This window comes from Pristiophorus japonicus, chromosome 7 (genome assembly GCF_044704955.1).
Source record: "Pristiophorus japonicus isolate sPriJap1 chromosome 7, sPriJap1.hap1, whole genome shotgun sequence".
Taxonomy (NCBI): domain Eukaryota; kingdom Metazoa; phylum Chordata; class Chondrichthyes; family Pristiophoridae; genus Pristiophorus; species Pristiophorus japonicus.
This window is the reverse complement of record NC_091983.1, coordinates 78,964,911-78,984,421: the sequence shown is the minus strand read 5'-3', so window position 1 is coordinate 78,984,421 and position 19,511 is coordinate 78,964,911. Positions and strand designations below refer to the sequence as shown.

At 45.1% G+C, this 19,511-nt stretch overlaps 1 protein-coding gene and 1 pseudogene across 3 annotated transcripts in view; one reads left to right on the top strand and one right to left on the bottom strand.

The window, feature by feature from the left end:
* ldah (lipid droplet associated hydrolase) overlaps positions 1-18,586 on the bottom strand; it is a 414,051-nt gene extending 395,465 nt beyond the window's left edge. For 2 of the 3 annotated variants that reach the window (XM_070885075.1, XM_070885076.1), the window contains exon 1: positions 18,367-18,586. The gene's annotated coding sequence lies outside the window, so the exon portion shown is untranslated. The remainder of the gene's footprint in view (positions 1-18,366) is intronic. The other variant, XM_070885078.1, reaches the window with a different exon arrangement.
* LOC139267576 (U2 spliceosomal RNA) lies at positions 10,923-11,124 on the top strand (annotated as a pseudogene).
* Positions 18,587-19,511: the final 925 nt, after the last annotated feature.

Sequence of the window (19,511 nt, the reverse complement as noted above, 5' to 3'; positions counted from 1 at the left end):
AAAAAATCTGTTCCAAACTGAAACTGTTCTAACTGACTCGAACTGGAGCAAACTAAATGCCGAGAATTGCAATTTCTAAGATACTCCATTCTAAACCAGTTGCTCCAAAAAAACAGGAGCAACTCAGGCCGAAACTTGGCCCCATTGTCTCTGGGTGGAGCAAGGGACTACCTTGGGGGAGGCTGAGAGCCATGTAGACTATAAGAATCGGACAATGGTAGAGGTGGGAGATTCCACAGTGAGCTGTTTTTTGCAGTGATGCCCAGAAATCCTGAACGGCATGTTGCCTCCCTGGTGCCAGGGTGAAGAACAAAATGAAACAGCTGAACAACCTCCTGGAAGGGAAGGAGGGCAGCTACAAGTCTTGGTCCATATTGGCACCAATGGAATAGACAGAAGTACATTTAAGGTCTTAAGGAGGGATTTAATGAGTTAGACACTGGATTGAAGTACAGGACCTCAAGGCTGGCAATCTCTCGAATACTACCTGCACCACATGCTGGACAGGTTAAGAAAAGGAAGGATATGAAGGTCAATATGTGGCTGCAGGGCTGATGCAGGAGGGAAGGTCCAACTTTGGTGGGGAATTGGATCTAGTTCAGGAACAAGGGAAGGCTATACTAAAGGAACAGCCTTCACCAGAACTTAAACACCACCACTGTCCTTGTGTAGATGATAAATAGAGTAATGGGAAAAAATTTAAAATTGAGGAGGAGGATGAGAAAATCTGTGTTTGAAGGTGCCAGAAAAGGCAGATAAAATAGACGTGGTGAAAGAATGAACCAGAGTGTCACAGAGGGAACAAGACCTCAACAAAGTGAAGAGGAGATTGGATGGGAAGACATATTTAATGGTGGGAATACATACATACACATATATATATATATGGTGAAAATGGTAGATTGAATCTGTGAATCTAGAGGCTGGGGAAGTGGAAAGTGAAAATCAGGAGGAACTAAGTCACAGTTCAAGGGGTTCAAGAAAATGGCACATAGCCGACAACTGCCCTGTTGACAAGAGCAGAGGGGGATCCTTGGATGAGTAAAAAGTAGGACATTTCAAAAGCTCTGGTGTGGAAAGGAGAGTCATCAGAGCAGATTTGACAGAGGCAAAGTAACTAGAAAAATGAGATGGGAAGAAACAAAGTCCAGGAAGTCTGCAGGAAGCTATTCACTAGAGAGAAGTCTGGAAAGGGAAGGAAGGAGTCAGAGATGAACTATCAGAGATGAAGGCTAGGGATTAGTAGAAACTAGAAACATAACAAATATAATTCTCAAGATCAGAGCAAGAGCAAGAAGCAGCACCCACACAGCAGTCAATATAGTGGAAGAGGTCTGGGAAGGCACCAGAGTAAGACTAGAACAAGGAATGTTCAACATATCCTACAAAAAGGCAGCCAATAGCTGGAACCCATGTGGGTTCCCTTAGTGACACTAGGGAAGTGAGTGGAGTGGTTCAAGATAAGAACAAGCTCAGCCAGGCAAAAGCATGTGGTGGTGGATAGGGATTGGTTAGGCCATTATTCAAGGAAATGCCTGCAGGCTTTTCTAATGAGAGATGAAGGAATAGAGGGTCACGATGTCGAAAAAGACAATTGAGGGCTGCAGAATCTGAAATTCTTAGTGGTACAGGGCATCATAGAAACATAGAAAATAGGTACAAGAGTAGGCCATTCGGCCCTTCGAGTCTGCACCACCATTCAATAAGATCATGGCTGATCATTCACCTCAGTACCCCTTTCCTGCTTTCTCTCCATACCCCTTGATCCCTTTAGCCGTAAGGGCCATATCCAACTTCCTCTTGAATATATCTAATGAACTGGCATCAATAACTCTCTGCAGAAGAGAATTCCACAGGTTAACAACTCTCTGAGTGAAGAAATTTCAACTCATCTCGGTCCTAAATGGTTTACCCCTTATCCTTAGACTGTCACCCCTGGTTCTGGACTCCCCCAACATTGGGAACATTCTTCCTGCATCTAACCTGTCCAGTCCCGTCAGAATTTTATATGTTTCTGAGATCCCCTCTCATTCATCTAAACTCCAGTGAATACAGGCCCAGTCGATCCAGTCTCTCCTCATACCAGTCCTGCCATCCCAGGAATCAGTCTGGTGAACCTTCGCTGCAGTCCCTCAATAGCAAGAACGTCCTTCCTCAGATTAGGAGACCAAAACTGAACACAATATTCCAGGTGAGGCCTCACCAAGGCCCTGTACAACTGCAGTAAGACCTCCCCTGCACCTATATTCAAATCCCCTAGCTATGAATGCCAACATACCATTTGCCTTCTTCACTACCTGCCAAACCATGACACCCAGGTTGCAACTCCCCTTTTCCTAATCTGCCGCCATTCAGATAATATTCTGCCTTCATGTTTTTGCCACCAAAGTGGATAACATCACATTTATCCACATTATACTGCATCTGCCATGCATTTGTCCACTCACCTAACCTGTCCAAGTCACCCTGCAGCCTCTTAGCATCCTCCTCACAGCTCACATTGCCACCCAGCTTAGTGTCATCTGCAAACTTGGAGATATTACTCTCAATTCCTTCATCTAAATCATTGATATATATTGTAAATAGCTGGGGTCCCAGCACTGAGCCCTGTGACACCCCACTAGTCACTGCCTGCCATTCTGAAAAGGACCCCTTTATCCCGACTCTCTGCTTCCTGTCTGCCAACCAGTTCTCTATCCATGTCAATACATAACCCCCAATACCATGTGCTTTAATTTTGCACACCAATCTCGTGTGTGGGACCTTGTCAAAAGCCTTTTGAAAGTCCAAATACATCACATCCACTGGTTCTCCCTTGTCCACTCTACTAGTTACACCCTCAAAAAATTCTAGAAGATTTGTCAAGCATGATTTCTCTTTCATAAATCCATGCTGACTTGGACAGATCCTGTCACTGCTTTCCAAATGCGCTGCTATTTCATCTTTAATAATTGATTCCAACATTTTCCCCACTACTGATGTCAGGCTAACCGGTCTATAATTCCCCTCCTTTTTTAAAAAGTGGTGTTACAATAGCTACCCTTCAGTCCATAGGAACTGATCCAGAGTTGATAGACTGTTGGAAAATGATCACCAATGCATCCACTATTTCTAGGGCCACTTCCTTAAGTACTCTGGGATGCAGACTATCAGGCCCTGGGGATTTATCGGCCTTCAATCCCATCAATTTCCCTAACACAATTTCCTGACTAATAAGAATTTCCTTCAGTTCCTCCTTCTCGCTAGACCCTCGGTCCCCTAGTATTTCCGGAACATTATTTGTGTCTTCCTTCATGAAGACAGAACAGAGGAGTCATGGATACAGGTGTGCAGAGACTGGACAGGAGAGGAAAGAAAAGCAGCAGGGCAAGAGGAAATTAGTTCAGTGGGAAAGGAACAAGTTAAAACAATTGGTCTTCTCGGGCAGTCCATTTGTGTGCCTTGAGGAGGAAGTAGAAACAGTCTGTTCCCCAATACCATACAATGAGGTTGGAGGTAGAGGGAGGAAGATCCAAAGAGACAAGTTCAGGCATTATCTGGGAAATTATGGCTTAATATTAGTAATGGGGTCATGGTCCAGGTGGAGATACAAGGATGCATCAGGCAGTTGGATGTTCAATGTCAAGAAGGTTGCGGTTCGTCAACAACAACAGCGCCCATTTTTTTTTAAGCTGGTTTGATGATAATTTAAAGGTCAGAACTAACAATGGAGAATTGCAAGTTCAGAGAGGGACAGATTAGTAACGGAAGTGGAGAAATTGAGATGGACAATGCATCCTCGATCAGCATATCTCTAGTCGTGGGGGTACTTGTGCATGAAACACAAAAGGATAGTATACAGGTACAGCAAGTGATCAGGAAGGCCAATGGAATCTTGGCCTTTATTGCAAAGGTATAAAAACAGGGAAGTCTTGCTACAGCTGTACAGGGTATTGGTGAGACCACACCTGGAATACTACATGCAGTTTTGGTTTCCATATTTACGAAAGGATGTACTTGCTTTGGAGGCAGTTCAGAGAAGGCTCACAAGGTTGATTCCGGAGATGAGAGGGTTGACTTATGAGGAAAGGTTGAGTATATTGGGCCTCTACTCACTGGAATTCAGAAGAATGAGAGGTGATTTTATCAAAATGTATAAGATTATGAGGGGGCTTGACAGGGTGGATGCAGAGATGATGTTTCCACTGATAGGGTAGACTAGAACTAGGGGCCATAATCTTAGAATAAAGGGCAGCCCATTTAAAACTGAGATAAGGAGGAATTTCTTCTCTCAGAGGGTTGTAAATCTGTGGAATTCGCTGCCTCAGAGAGCTATGAAAACTGGGACATTGAATAAATTTAAGACAGAGATCGAAAAGTTTCTTAACCGATAAGGGATTAAGGGGTTATGGGGAGCGGGCAGGGAAGTGGACCCGAGTCCATGATCGGATCAGCCATGATCGTATTAAATGATGGGGCATGTTCGAGGAGCTGTGTGGCCTACTCCTGCTCCTATTTCTTATATTCTTATGTAGTCCAAAAAGTAAAGAAGCATTACTTGATTTTATTCTCAGAAATAAAGTGGGATGAATAACACATGAAAGTAAGAGAACAATTGGGAAATAAACAACCACAACATAGTTGTTCAATATGGTGCACACTCAGCAGAGGTAGGCCAAGCCCCTCCACCGCTTAATGGGGAGCAAAGCACAACATTATGTGAGTATCTTAATCTAAATCATAACAAATATCTAATGCGGTGAACAGTCCAAAGGGCAGCCCTGCACAGTCAAGCATCACAATATACCTGGGTCACACAACAAAAATGCGGTTATCCCTATACACAATTCAGCAGAAAACGAACAGAAAAATAATAAGGCAGCTAGCAAAATAATAAGGTTACTAGTTACAGCTGAGAAAGCAATCAACGAATTAAAAAAAAACATTAGTAGTAACAAACTATGTACATGTACATTCCTTCTTCCCCCAAACATAATCCTGTCAAATCTCACTTATTTGGAGTGCAACTCACTCAATTTGGTTTAAAACACTGATCTATTTTTTATGCTTCTCACTCTTTCAAAATAAACACCGTCGACAAGTTTAAGTGGATTTGTAATTGCTGACAGCACTCACTATTATTTACATGAAAATCAGACAGTAACCGCTAATGACCGCACATGCGCAGTTAAACGTGGAATTCTGGAAGTTGCTATCTTACATGCTCTGCTCCTCTAAAATCCTCCCAAAAATGACATTTTGCCATCTGGTTCCCCATAGATAGGCTAAATTCACCATAGAAAGTTAAGTCCTATCCATTTCAGTCTAAGTCCCACTTTAACAACGAGATACACAGTTGCTTCACATAGGTCCCAGATTGCCTGTCGAGGCCACTATGGTTTTTGGATGTTTGGCTGATAGGAACTTCCAGTGCATAATCCCATAGAAAGTGTCGGGGCAAGTGCAAGTCCAACAAACGGCTAGCGCTGATCATTCGCCATTCAGTGTAACATCCAGCACAATATACATTGAAAAGCTTCTACAATGGCAATTCTTAAACATGCTCGAGTTGAATTTCTACTTTGAGCGCAATCGGCGAGCCGGGCAAAAATTGCACTCAAAAGTGCGCTCGTTTTCAGAAGTTTCTTTACTCAAGTTTCCACTCAAACTCATTTGCATATCATGGAACTTAAAATCTTCTATGATCAGCACAAGTGTTTTAAGAATGACATTTTATTACAAAGTAAATGTTTGCATAAAAAAATATTCCTTGATATATTTAAAGAGTTGTAACCAAGTGCAGTTTGATTAATACAGCTGAAAATGGATTAATCACAAAAAATAAGCATTTTTAGTCAGAATGTCTCGTCCACCACCTGTAACTAGATTTTAAAGAACTGAAAATGACATTAAAAATTATACAGAACCATTTACTAGTTTCATTGGTGTAAGTAGCCAATTCCTTTGTAGAATTTTTAAAATAAAAAGTGCCTATTAGTGTCCTTGTTCCTATAAAAAAGCTTAATTTTAGTTCCTATAAAAAAGCTTAATTTTAAGAGCCTCGTCAAAGGTGGGTGAATTGCGCTGAAAAAAACTCTAGTCCGCTGTGTCTTAGGTGCATGAATGATAGTCAGAGCTTGAAACTTTAATTTTCATACTTAAAGAAGGAATATAAGGTGTCAGTTTAGCACTTTGTTTATGCCCATTTTTACATTCCAGTGTATGTTAATGAGATTGGCAGGAAATTTGGGTATAAATAGACAGTGTCAAAAATGGGTGCACAATTAACATAATTGCAGGTGTGACTTCCAGATTCCACCCCAACAGGAAATTCCACCCACACGTGTCAACAATCTAAGTTTGAGGAAAAGTTTAAAAATCTTAAGAAAGCTGGATTATCATTCTTGGGTGAAAAAATGGGTATTGATAACATTACTGGCAGGAAATGGCTTTGAGGAATTATTTAGCCCAACTGTATGAGTGAGCTAAATTAACAACCATAAACAGTCGTTGACCTAAAGGGCTGAATTTTCAGTGTTTTGCGATTTTGTCCGTTTTTGGGCACTTGGCAAAATTTCTTTTTAGCGGCGGATTAGCGTTCGCGCTGGAGCACGCAACTTTTGCCAAATGGTAATGAGCGTTAACGCTAACTTAAAATTTTGTGCGGTGGAACCAAAAGTTCCGCTGTCGAAAAAAATTGGCCCTTCTGCGCATGCGCAAAATTTTTTTTCTTCTTCCTGAGCTTCTGGTCAACTGTCCGATCACAAACGCTAATGCAGGTCGGGAGCGCCTGCACGCATGCGCACTATACCCGAGGCTGAATCAGTCATTTGACTTTTGATTTTGAGCATGGAGGGGCACACAAACATGAAAGATAGACAATGGACAAGGAGGTTTACAATGGAGGCAAACGAGGGACTACTTATTGCTGTGGAGAGCAGATGGGGATATCTACATAGGAGGGGTGGAAGTAGACCCCTCCCAGAAATCTTCCAAAAAATATGGGGGTAGATCGCAGAGGAGGTCTTTGTCTCTGACACTGTTGCGAGAATGGCGAACTAGTGTCGAAAAAAATTTAACGATCTCATGAGGTTAGTCAGAGTATCATTTTCATTCATGCACTCCTTCATTACTGAAATTATAAATCTGACACACTATTTGTTCTGATGCTGTTGCTGGGTCTAAGCTCTCTGTGGGTTGTCTCCTAATAGGCATGACACATAGATAGGCTTAGTTTGGCACTCTATTTGCCATGAATGATCTTTACACATTATTAATATTGCTTTCTGAGATCTCATAAGATGTTTCCGCACTTCAATGTCCTCCTGATGAACGATGTGCAACTTCCAAGGCAATTAAACAGAGTATGGTGCGTCGGTGGTTATCTGTGTGTGCCACAAGAGCAGATGGACCCTCTGTAACCATTCCCATTTTCACCTTTACAGGCAAAGAAGTCACATAACCGGCGCAAACAGCTGCGGACAAGCGGTGGTCTGGCCCGCACCCTGTCACTCACGGACGCGGAGGAGTGAGTGGCAGGCCTCACTGGCGCCGATGGTTGGGCAATTACCCGTGAGGGTGCTGACCCCCGATTGGAAAGTTATGGTAAGAACTGCACACTCCATGGGCTGGGTTGTGGCAATGTGATGCAGTATCTGTGGAGTAGAGTTGGGGCAATGTGATGCAGTGTCTGTGGAGTAGGGTTGTGGCAATGTGATGCAGTATCTGTGGAGTAGAGTTGGGGCAATGTGATGTAGTATCTGTGGAGTAGGGTTGGGGCAATGTGATGCAGTATCTGTGGAGTACAGTTGGGGCAATGTGATGCAGTGTCTGTGGAGTAGAGTTGGGGCAATGTGATGCAGTATCTGTGGAGTAGAGTTGGGGCAATGTGATGCAGTATCTGTGGAGTAGAGTTGGGGCAATGTGATGCAGTATCTGTGGAGTAGAGTTGGGGCAATGTGATGCAGTATCTGTGGAGTAGGGTTGGGGCAATGTGATGCAGTGTCTGTGGAGTAGGGTTGGGGCAATGTGATGCAGTATCTGTGGAGTAGAGTTGGGGCAATGTGATGCAGTATCTGTGGAGTAGGGTTGGGGCAATGTGATGCAGTGTCTGTGGAGTAGGGTTGGGGCAATGTGATGCAGTATCTGTGGAGTAGAGTTGGGGCAATGTGATGCAGTATCTGTGGAGTAGGGTTGGGGCAATGTGATGCAGTGTCTGTGGAGTAGAGTTGGGGCAATGTGATGCAGTGTCTGTGGACTACATATAATGGAGTAGCGGCAGTCCTTCAAATGAACCTGTGTTATGTGCCCTTGCTCATGTCACCCTGTCCCCTCCCCTGCAGCTAACCACTGGTTTGTTGCTTTCTACTTACAGATGAAGGATCACAGCGCCGCATGCCTCTGATGAACCTTCCATATCAGGCCATCATGTGGGTGGGGGAAAATGAGGAGGAGGAAGAGGAAGACACCTGTGATGAGCCGACTGCTGGAGGAGTGGGAGGGCAGAGGCACTCCACACCTCTTTTGGCACCAGGAAACATGTCGCCCGAGGATGGTCAAACATTCTCGGGCTTTGACACATCCAAGGCTCCTGGAACTACTAGTGACGTGCAACAACGCAGTTCTGGGGCTGAATCCCATATGCCGTCTCTCCGGAGGGCGAGTCAGCAAAGTCGGTCTGCTGACAGGCAGGCAGACGTCCAACTGGACATGGTGTTACTGTCCAGGGAGGGCGTCCAGCACACCAGACAGCTCCTCAAGGTCCTGGGTAGGATTCCCATGAGCGTTGCAGGTCGCAGATTGTTCATGCGAAACCTGCGAGGCTGTCAATGCCAACATACGACTGATGGACTCCACCAGTGACACTGCAGTCCCCAGTGTCACACCCAGACCCACATCACCTGTGACTGGCGATGCCGAGCAAGAGGCTCGCCAGCCTTCCATACCCCAAACTTCTCCAGTTGATCCCCACATGGCGTCTCCAAGGTCTCCCCCCACCAGGACTCTGGCTGCCTTGCTGCATAAACTGCTGCCGCTTTGGGTAGGGGGAGCAGGTGAGGGAGGGGGCAAAGGGTAAGGGTAAGGGGGGTAACACCCGGTGCTAAAAGATGTTGGGGCAGGAGTTGTTGTGTTGTTCTTGTTGTTTTATTTTATTAAAGTTTTAAAAGTCTTCAAATTATGTAAATGTTAAGTTATAAAAGTTCTCAATGTTTATTAAAGTTTGTTTCAATGTTTACAAAATTTGAAAAGTTTGCATTTTTAAGAAAATCTGTTGTTTACCTAAACCATTCCTGTGTAGTGTCTCATTTGCAGAATAAAAGGGGGAAGAGTCAATATGGTGGGATAGAGTGGACAGGCAACGTGCCGTTCACTCTTCAAGCAAATTATGAGCTGCCGACGCAAGGCTTTTGCAGTGGCAAAATCTCCACAATGCCTCCCCTGTGTTTGTGGTGGGGGTGGTGGTGGCATGGGTTCCTCGCCAGGCTCCTCTACCTCCTCCGGTGATCCTGCAAACCCCATTGGCAATTCCTGTCCCCTCACGATGGCTATGTTGTGTAGCATCCAGCACACCATAATGAACTCAGAGACCTGTTGAAGGGAGTATTGCAGGCAGCCTCCAGAGTGATCCAGGCATCAGAAGCGCTGCTTCAGCACTCCAATTGTCATTTGACGATGTTGTGTGTGACCGCATGACTCTCATTATAGCGATGCTCAGCTTCTGTCTGAGGATTCCATCGATGGGTCATGAGCCAGGGGGCGAGGCTGTAACCTTTGTCCCCCAACATCCAGCCCTTGCATTGTGGTTAATGCTACAACAGACCGGAGACAGTGCTCTCACGCAAGATGAAAGCATCATGGATGCTCCCTGGATATTAGGCATTGACTGCCATGATGCAGAGTATGTTCACAGACGATCTGAACGTTTATGGAGTGGAATCCCTTTCGGTTTTGGTAAACCTGTTGATTGTGTAAAGGTGCTCAGAGGGCAATGTTCGTACAGTCAAGGGCACCCTAAACCTTGGGGAAGCCAGCAAATCGTCCAAAACCTACATTTCTCTTATTCTGGGCCTCCTTGGTTATTGGGAAGTTTATGAAGTCCATCCTGCGTGTGTACAGTGCAGTAGTCACCTGGCAAATGCTGCAATGTGTAGCATGCTGCAAGATGGAGCATCTGTCCCCCGCTGATGCCTGAAAGGAGCCAGAGGCATAGAAGGCAAGTACCGCAGTGACCTTCACCTCGTAGGCTACAGGTCTGCATTTATGAGCTGGCATGTCTCTGTCAGCACTTCTTTTCGGAAGCGCAGCCTTCAAACAAACTGTGCCTCAGAGAGCTGCAGGTATGAGTGCTGTTCCCTCGTCGGGGTAAGGCCTCCTCCCTATACATCTGTGACCTCTTTGATTACGTTCAAAGTGATCATCAATAAGCCTTCTTGCAGCTTGACGCTGTATAAATATAGCAGCCAGGAATAATGGCTGACATAGTACAGCCCCCATCTTTTAAAATGTCCTTAACAAACCATAAACTGACAACTGTAAACTATAAACTACATTATGATAAACGCAGCCTTCTTCTCCGAATCCTTTTTAATATTGAATTAGTCAAGATACCAATGGCCAACATATAATTGGCTTACGTCCCAAGACAATGACAGATGGTTCAGTGAACATTCTAGAAATTGCATACGTATGGATGCTGAGTGAGAACAGGCTGCACCTGGCTGTGCCTTTCCCTACCCCTACACTCACTTTCACTAGATGAAGAAAATGGAACATTACAAATGGGTTTGCAGATCATAAAGGTCTCAGGCTTAACCCACTTGCCTGCATGAAGTTTGCTGATCTCAGCCAGGACAGTGGTGAGCCATTATTGGCTTTGAAGAGAAGAAAATAGTCCAGTAATGCCAATGATGTGAGCAACATCTGTGTGACAGAGTGATCCAGCTATCGCTTCTCGGCCTTTTGGCTAAGATCATGCGTAACTGACCTGACAGGGGAGTAACCATGACCCCAAAGTGGTTCTCCCTGGATCAGAAAGGTGGTTCTCCTATGCTTTTTGGAAATAGGAGGTGGGTGGGGTGGATTGACCCATCCACTTGCATTGCACGAACCTGGTATTGCAGTACTTCCAGGAACGGTGCAGTGGCTCTCGGCCTTTTGGCTAAGAGCATTGGCGCAGAGTGATCCTTGATGTGTGCAAGGTGACCTCTGGCGTTTGTGATTTGACAAAGAATTGGAAAGATTGGCTACGAATAAAAAAATAAATAAAAAAATAAACACAACTATGGCAAGGTAAACGGTAACATTACCTATTCCTTCCAAATGCCAAGGATATTCTCAGGTTTTGAGTTGCAGAAAAAAAGATCAGCACTGTAGCAAACTTCTACATTTTTATTAACTTCAGCAATTTTCTATCCTTACAAAACAGCATTAAGCTTATCTGTCCTCCGTTTTCAAGATGGCGCTGTTAGCGCTCTGAGACCGACCTGGTGCGACTGTTTTTTGCTGGCAGGTTCCCAGGCGGACACTAAATCGGGTGATATGCTCGAAAGTTCCGCCCAGGGCGCTCGCGCAGCGTTGCACGATGACTGACGTCATCCAAACATTCAAAACATTGGGCGGGCGCTAAGTTTTAGCACCGCTGCAAAATCACTGTTGAAGGTTCCGTCCCGGCGCTAAATTTTTTTTGCCTTGTTTAGTGCCAATAAACTCATTTTAGCACTTCGCCCAAGTGCTAAAATGGCCACAAAACCCCTCAAAAATCTAGCCCAGAGTGTTTCACTGATCTTGTCATTTCAATCATTTAGCTCCTTGTACTTTGGCTCAGTAATGCCTCCCAGAAAGTTTCACCAGTAACATTAGCACATGCTGTTTGAACAAAATGTATCAGTGAAAAGATTAAAAACAATAAGATAATGATTAATCCATATTCTCTATAACTGTGGTGAAATTCCCTCTTCAGAATATAAATTCCAACCCACTTAATTTAAAAAAATTGTGTTCTTCTCATCTCTTTTGATAATTGAGCAAATTTAGCCTCATCTCAGCACCTTTTGATGCAACCTTTCTCTGTGGAAAGGAAGCTGGAGCCGGCTGTACAAAGAGATGCCTTAAATAAATAACCAGGAAGGTATGTAATTAAAAAACACTTTTAAAAAGAGTTAAGGGTACCATGATCTTGTACAGATAGCATGCGATTCAGTAGCACAGAATTTTGAAAATTATTTTAAACTATTAAAGTGCCCTCAATGCTTGAATTAAAAATTCCTTAAAAACCAATGGTACAAACATAATGCTCTGTCAGTAGCCATGGAAAGTTTTATTTCACTCATTGGAAAGACTTATATCAATTGTGAATAAACTGCAGCCATCCTCGCTCATGAGATTAAAAATGTTTTTTTAGTTGCCTGTAAGACAGAAATGAACAAGCTAGCCTGAGCTACGGTTCAGAGGTTTGGGTTGGCTTAGACTGCCCTTCATTCAGTTAAACTCAAACTGAGACAACCATTTCCTGTGCTGCATACAATACCATGACAACTGCTGGAGAAATGTTAACACTATAATCTGCTGCAGCATGAATTTTCGCCAAGCAATTTTCACACCGATTTCTTTATCTTTACAAAATCAGCATTCCAGACCACCCAAAACACGCTCACCACACTTATAATAGGGATAAACAATGAAATGTTTTTTGATTTACACTTGACTAAGATTTTATCCATCTGCATCTCGCATTTACCACTTCCTTTCTTGACTATTACATTATACGCCTTGCCTACCAACCTCTGGCTGTTACCAACTGTTAATCTATTATATATTAAAAACGGTGAGCGGTCTCAGGATTCCAACAGTAGATGGCACTGCCAACATAACAGACTGAAAACAATAGTGCCCAACCTAACATTTCATGACAGCTCAAACAGTGTCCTGAATCAATCCCACGTGCTTTTCCTTTAGAAAGAGCAGCAACTATGGCATTACAGGAACACTCTAGTGAGCAAGTCCGCAACCCATCCCCTGCAACCCCCGCTCCTCCGCCCACCATCCACCTGAGCAAGTTTTTAGCTTTCCACTACAGTATTTGTTTTTAAACACCCTTCTCTTCTCCCCTCCCCACCCTCCCCCCCCCCCTCCCACCCCACCTCCCCCACCCCACCCATCTTCCCCAGAACCCTCTCCCCAACTGCACACAGCAGAAAGAAATAAGAACATAAGAACATAAGAATTAGGAACAGGAGTAGGCCATCTAGCCCCTCGAGCCTGCTCTGCCATTCAACAAGATCATGGCTGATCTGGCTGTGGACTCAGCTCCACTTACCCGCCCGCTCCCCGTAACCCTTAATTCCCTTATTGGTTAAAAATCTATCGGTTAAAAATCTATCTATCTATCTGTGACCCTCAGAAATCTGTAGTAAAGTAAAATGGGAAAGAAAACCAAAAGCTACCCACCGGATGAGCAAGTATCCCCAAATCCCCTTCAGACTTGGAACACCCAACTGAGCAACAATCCTGGATGAATGTTCTCTAATTTGTACTCAGATGTTACTATGCTTCTTGCTTACTTTTTCAATACAGTGCAGAAAGCTGTTTCATCAACCTTCAACATATGGCAGAATACTAGCCAACATTTACTGAAGTAACCTTTAGATGACGACGACTCAGACAGTGACAAATTAAATGCAGTAGTTCAACTGGAAAGAGTCCCCTTCCCTCCCCAAGAAACTTCTAACAGCAAATCTAGAGTGTATTATACAATCCAATAGATTATGTGTCCTAACAAATTCATCAAGGTGGCAGTTGTGTGGAGTTTTGCTGGTGAGTAGAATTCACATTAACAAAATCTGATTAAATGTAAACAAAGTGTAAGCCCTTTAAGGAAAGTTTCAGTGTAAAAAAACTTGAATGTCTGGAGTTTGGGTTGGTTGGAAATCAAGTAATTTCTTCCAGTTCTATTAATTATTTGTAAACTTAAGTAACAATCTAGTCTTAAATCTTGATGCACCATCATAAAGATGTATGATCTTTTGAACTTTGTCTTTCAACACAATCAAGTAAAGACAACCTGTTCTTAAGATGCAAATGCTGTACCAAGAAAGATATAGGTGAAGAAAGAAGTTCAGAGCTTAAGAGTCCATATGGGGGTGGGGTGGGGCGGGAAGAGAACTGACATTTTAAATGGTACCCTCTCCTCAGATAGTGTACCCTTCAAGCTCTGCCTCTCCCAACCCCTCCACTGACTCTGTTATGTCATATTCATTGTCTGATAATCCAGTCATGAACTAGCCACAATTTCCTCCAGTTAAACACTGGGAAGACTTAAGTCATCATCTTCAGCCCTTGCCACAAAAGTCCATATCTGCACCACTGATGCCATTTCCCCTCCCCAGCCAATGCCTCTGGCCAAACCATACTGTTAGCAATTCTGGAAATCAATTACTGTACTCGAGCCCAAGCTGAGCTTCCGACCCCATATACTCGCCATCATAAAGTCTACTCACCTCCGACCCTACATTCAGTCCAGCTGCCACTAAAACCCTCATCCATGCTGTAGTCACCCCCGACTCGACTACTGCCTCCCATCCTCCAAAAACTTCAGCTCATGCAAAACTCTGTTGGATGTCTCCAATCCCGTAGCAGGTCCCATTCACCGATCACTCCCATTCTTGCTGACCTACAATGGGTCCCAGTCCTCCAACCTCTCCAATTTAAAGTTTTCAACCTTGCGTTTAAACCCCTTTCTGGCCTCACCCCTCAGAATCGCTGTAGTATAAAAGCAGGGGAGTCTTGCTACAGTTGTACAAGGTATTGGTGAGGCCACGTCTGGAATACTGGGTGTAGTTTTGGTTTCCATATTTACGAAAGGATAAACTTGCTTTGGAGGCAGTTCAGAGAAGGTTCACTAGGTTGATTCCAGAGATGAGGGGATTGACTTATGAGAAAAGGTTGAGTAGGTTGGGCCTCTATTTATTGGAATTCAGAAGAATGAGAGGTGATCTTATCAAAACGTATAAGATTATGAGGGGGCTTGACAAGGTGGATGCAGAGAGGATGTTTCCACTGATGGGGGAGACTAGAACTAGAGGGAATGATCTTAGAATAAGGGGCCGCCCATTTAAAACTGAGATGAGGAGAAATTTCTTCTCTCAGATGGTTGTGGATCTGTGGAATTCGCTGCCTCAGAGAGCTGTGGAAGCTGGGATATTGAATAAATTTAAGACAGAAATAGACAGTTTCTTAAAGGATAAGAGAATAAGGGGTTATGGAGAGCGGGCGGGGGAGTGGACCCGAGTCCATGATCGGATCAGCCATGATCGTATTAAATGGCGGAGCAGACTCGAGGGGCCGTGTGGCCAACTCCTACTCCTATTTCTTATGTTCTTATGTTATGTTCTTATGTCTTCAAAAGTCTACAACTTCTTTCAACAGCTCAATGAACGTTGCCATTTTAATTCTTACCAGTTATGATCAATCAAATTGACATGCTTTGGGGTGTGTGCTGTGCTGGTTCCTCAGACACCTGAAGAGGAATTTTAGGTTGAACCATATAACTGGACATTGCAGAAGTTATTTTTTGAGGCGGTCATGTAATGTTAGGAGCTGCCCCATTACAATCAATTGGTCATGTATCATTATGGTAACAACACTGCCTCCCAGCACTGCGCCTTTAGAATCCTGGGACCACTCACTGTTTTTAAATATCAAATAAATACCCCAACATTCTGTACATAATCACTAGTTTGTTTAGGAACATGGTTTTACTTCTATCTATTTATACATAAATCTTATGCTGGATGTGAGTATTATAGCATATATATTGCAATGGATATTAATAATATGCTGACTACACTCTTTATTACACAATTGTTTTTCTGCCACATATAGAAATCAATGTAATATTAATTGCACAAACATAGTATAACGCAATGTATTTTATGATAACATATCATGTATCAATTAACATTATGTTACGTATAATGGTACACATCTTTTTATAAATTACACAAATTATAACGCAATGGACATTAAGGGGTCGATTTTTTAAGGCGCGATAAGGGGCGGTAATGGGGCAGGAAGGCCTTTCCGACCGGGGGCAGGTGGATGGTATGTCCCATCCGGAATTGCCCTCGGGCCGGGGGCAGCAGAAACGGGATTGCGCTGCGCCCCGTGTTTCCGCCCCGCCCGGTGCTCCGACCCGTTGTCGGCCACGCGCCAACCCCTTTTCCGCCCCGCAGGGGAAATTGCTTTGCGCGGTGGGAAGCTGCCAGTGGCTGTTTTAATTGTCGGCTGACTCTGCTGTCGGCCCGACAATGGTGGCCGCTGGTTCGACCGGGCCACCAACAGGCAACTCAGCAGCCCCTCTTGGGTGCCGGGACACTGGCCCAGCCAAAGCCCTCCCGAGTGGCCTAGTGGGCGCCAAGGAGGCCTCACAGCATCCCTCTCCTTTAATTGAAAGGGAGGGACATTGCTACGTGTCAGCGTGACGCAGCACATCCGCTAAATCCCTTCCTCCCCGAACATTTTTGGCAAAAGAACCAGAGGCGATGTGAAGAAAAACTTCTTAACGCAACAGGTGGTTAGGATTTGGAATGTACTACCTGATAGGGTGGTGGATACAGATTCAATTGTCATCTTTAAAAAGGAATTGGATTAATACTTGAAGGATAAAAAAATTACAGGGACATGGGACTAACTGGGTTGCTCTTCGAAAGAGCCGGCACAGACTTGACGGTCCGAATGGACTCCTTCTGGGCTGTACTATTCTCCGATTCTATGACTAATGCAATAAATAACAACATTATATGACGTTGGCATTTGTGTTTATAAATCAAAGTAATCTAACACATACTGTTACACTATTGTTCTTAATAGTTCAAATATACTTTTATTAATAATTACACAACTGTTTATTCATGTGGTTTCTTCACCAATTTCACACAATAACTGTACCAATATCCAGCAGCATTCCTGAAGTATTGGCACTATAAACCCAGCTCATGCCCAAGAATCAGCCCATACCGGCTCTATCGTGCCCCATTTTCACTCTCTGAATTATGCCCCCACTTCTCCCCTCTACTATCTTGTTTCTCTTTACAACCCCATTTATCTGTTGTGCACCATCCCTCTTTCCCTCATTAACATCCCATTTCAAATTCCCTCATTCCCTATTCCATTTCACTCCCCATGTCCCTTGTCTATCCCCTTACTCCACCTATCCAGTTCTCTCACCTCTTACCTCCGTCCCATTTCGCTCCCTCTCTTTCCCGTCCCATTTACTTCCCATGTCTCCATTTCACTTCCCCCTGTCCCTCTCCCCCCCTGTAGTCTCTCACTCCCCCATAGTCTCTCTCCCTCCCCCTTCCCCCCTGTAGTCTCCCCCTCTGTAGTCTCTCCCTCCCCCTCTCCCCTGTAGTCTCCCCCTCTGTAGTCTCTCCCTCCCCCTTCCCCCCTGTAGTCTCTCCCTCCCCCTCTCCCCCTGTCGTCTCTCCCTCCCCCCCTACTCCCTGTAGTCTCTCCCCTGTAGTCTCTCCCTCCCCCTCTCCCACTCCCCCCTGTAGTCTCTCCCTCCCCCTCTCCCCTGTAGTCTCTCCTTCCCCCTTCCCCCCTGTAGTCTCTCCCTCCCACTCCCCCCTGTAGTCTCTCCCTCCCCCCCTATCCCCTGTAGTCTCTCCCTCCCCCCTATCCCCTGTAGTCTCTCCCTCCCCCCTATCCCCTGTAGTCTCTCCCCCCCCTCTCCCCCTGTCGTCTCTCCCTCCCTCTCCCACTCCCCCCTGTCGTCTCTCCCTCCCCCTCTCCCCCTGTAGTCTCTCCCTCCCCCTCTCCCACTCCCCCCTGTAGTCTCTCCCTCCCCCTCTCCCACTCCCCCCTGTAGTCTCTCCCTCCCCCTCTCCCACTCCCCCCTGTAGTCTCTCCCTCCCCCTCTCCCCCTGTAGTCTCTCCCCTGTAGTCTCTCCCTCCCCCTCTGTAGTCTCTCCCTCCCCCTCTCCCCCTGTAGTCTCTCCCTCCCCCTCTCCCCCTGTAGTCTCTCCCTCCCCCTCCCCCTCTCCCCCTGTAGTCTCTCCCTCCCCCTCTCCCCCTGTAGTCTCTCCCTCCCCCTCTCCCCCTGTAGTCTCTCCCTCCCCCTCTCCCCCTGTAGTCTCTCCCACTCCCCCCTGTAGTCTCTCCCTCCCCTACCCCCTGTAGTCTCTCCCTCCCTCCCCCCCTACCCCCTGTAGTCTCTCCCTCCCCCCCCCTACCCCCTGTAGTCTCTCCCTCCCCCCCCCTACCCCCTGTAGTCTCTCCCTCCCCCCCCCCTACCCCCTGTAGTCTCTCCCTCCCCCTCTCCCCCTGTAGTCTCTCCCACTCCCCCCTGTAGTCTCTCCCTGCCTCGACCTGAATTTGTTTATTTCCTACCTCCTCTCTCCAGCAGCTCGGGTCCGTCCTCTAACTCTCTCCCGCTGCCCTCCTGCTCCCGCACCAAAGTTCCCGCCGCCTCTTCCTGCGATGTTTTTTTATTTTCTTTGGTTTTGGTCGAAATGCAGCAACTTCGAAGCCAATAAAACAACGATCTTGCAACGTGCTTTACAGTAATGATTGCACGTGAACTTTCTATGTTCAACTGTGTTTGTCAACTTCAGCAACGCTCGGATCTCATGGACTGAAATCAGACATTGAAACCATTCAACAAACGGAGCTGCCACATTTATTGAAGTGTCATGTAAATTGTTTCAAAATAAAGTCAGGGTGACTTCCAGTAATCACAGCTGTACATTGTGGGGATATGATTCATGACTGACTATAAATTTGAGTCAGACAACTTTCTAAGATGATTGCAGAGGATAAATACTGCGGATGTTGGAAATCTTAAATACAAAGCAGAAAATGTTGGAAATACTCAGCAGGTCAGCCAGCATCTGTGGAGAGAGAAACAGAGTTAACGTTTCAGGTCAATGACCCTTCGTCAGAACTAGAAATAGTTAGAGATATAAGTTAGAGGTACCACCGCGGTAGTTGTGGCTGAGTGGTTAAGGCGATGGACTAGAAATCCATTGGGGTCTCCCCACGCAGGTTCGAATCTTTGGAAATGAATCGGCAGCCGAGGCGACAGCACAGGATAAAGAGCGTGGGGCCTCTGAATTCCAAAAGAGTAAGGAGTGACGTCACAGGACTGCAGGTAGGTGTTGGTGGGTGAGTCTAAGTGTTGTATTCGCACTAATGTAACTAGATAAACTCATTAATATAACTATAAATAATCGTGTGAATAAAGACTTTAACTAAAAGGGCGAGAGAAGCAGCCGAAAATAAAAGTAGGCCCTGGGCGGAGAAATTGGGGTTGTCTGTGCCTTGCATTAGCGCCCCCGGCAGAGGAACTAAAGTCAGGGCTCCCTGAATGATGAAACAGATAGAGAATATGATGAAACAGAAAAAGAGCGGGTATGACAGATGTCAGGTTGCAAACACATCTGAGAATCAGGCTATATACAGAAAGGTCAGAGGAGAAGTGAAAAAGAAAATAAGAGGAGCAAAGAGAGGGTTTGAGAATTGAATGGCAGCCAACA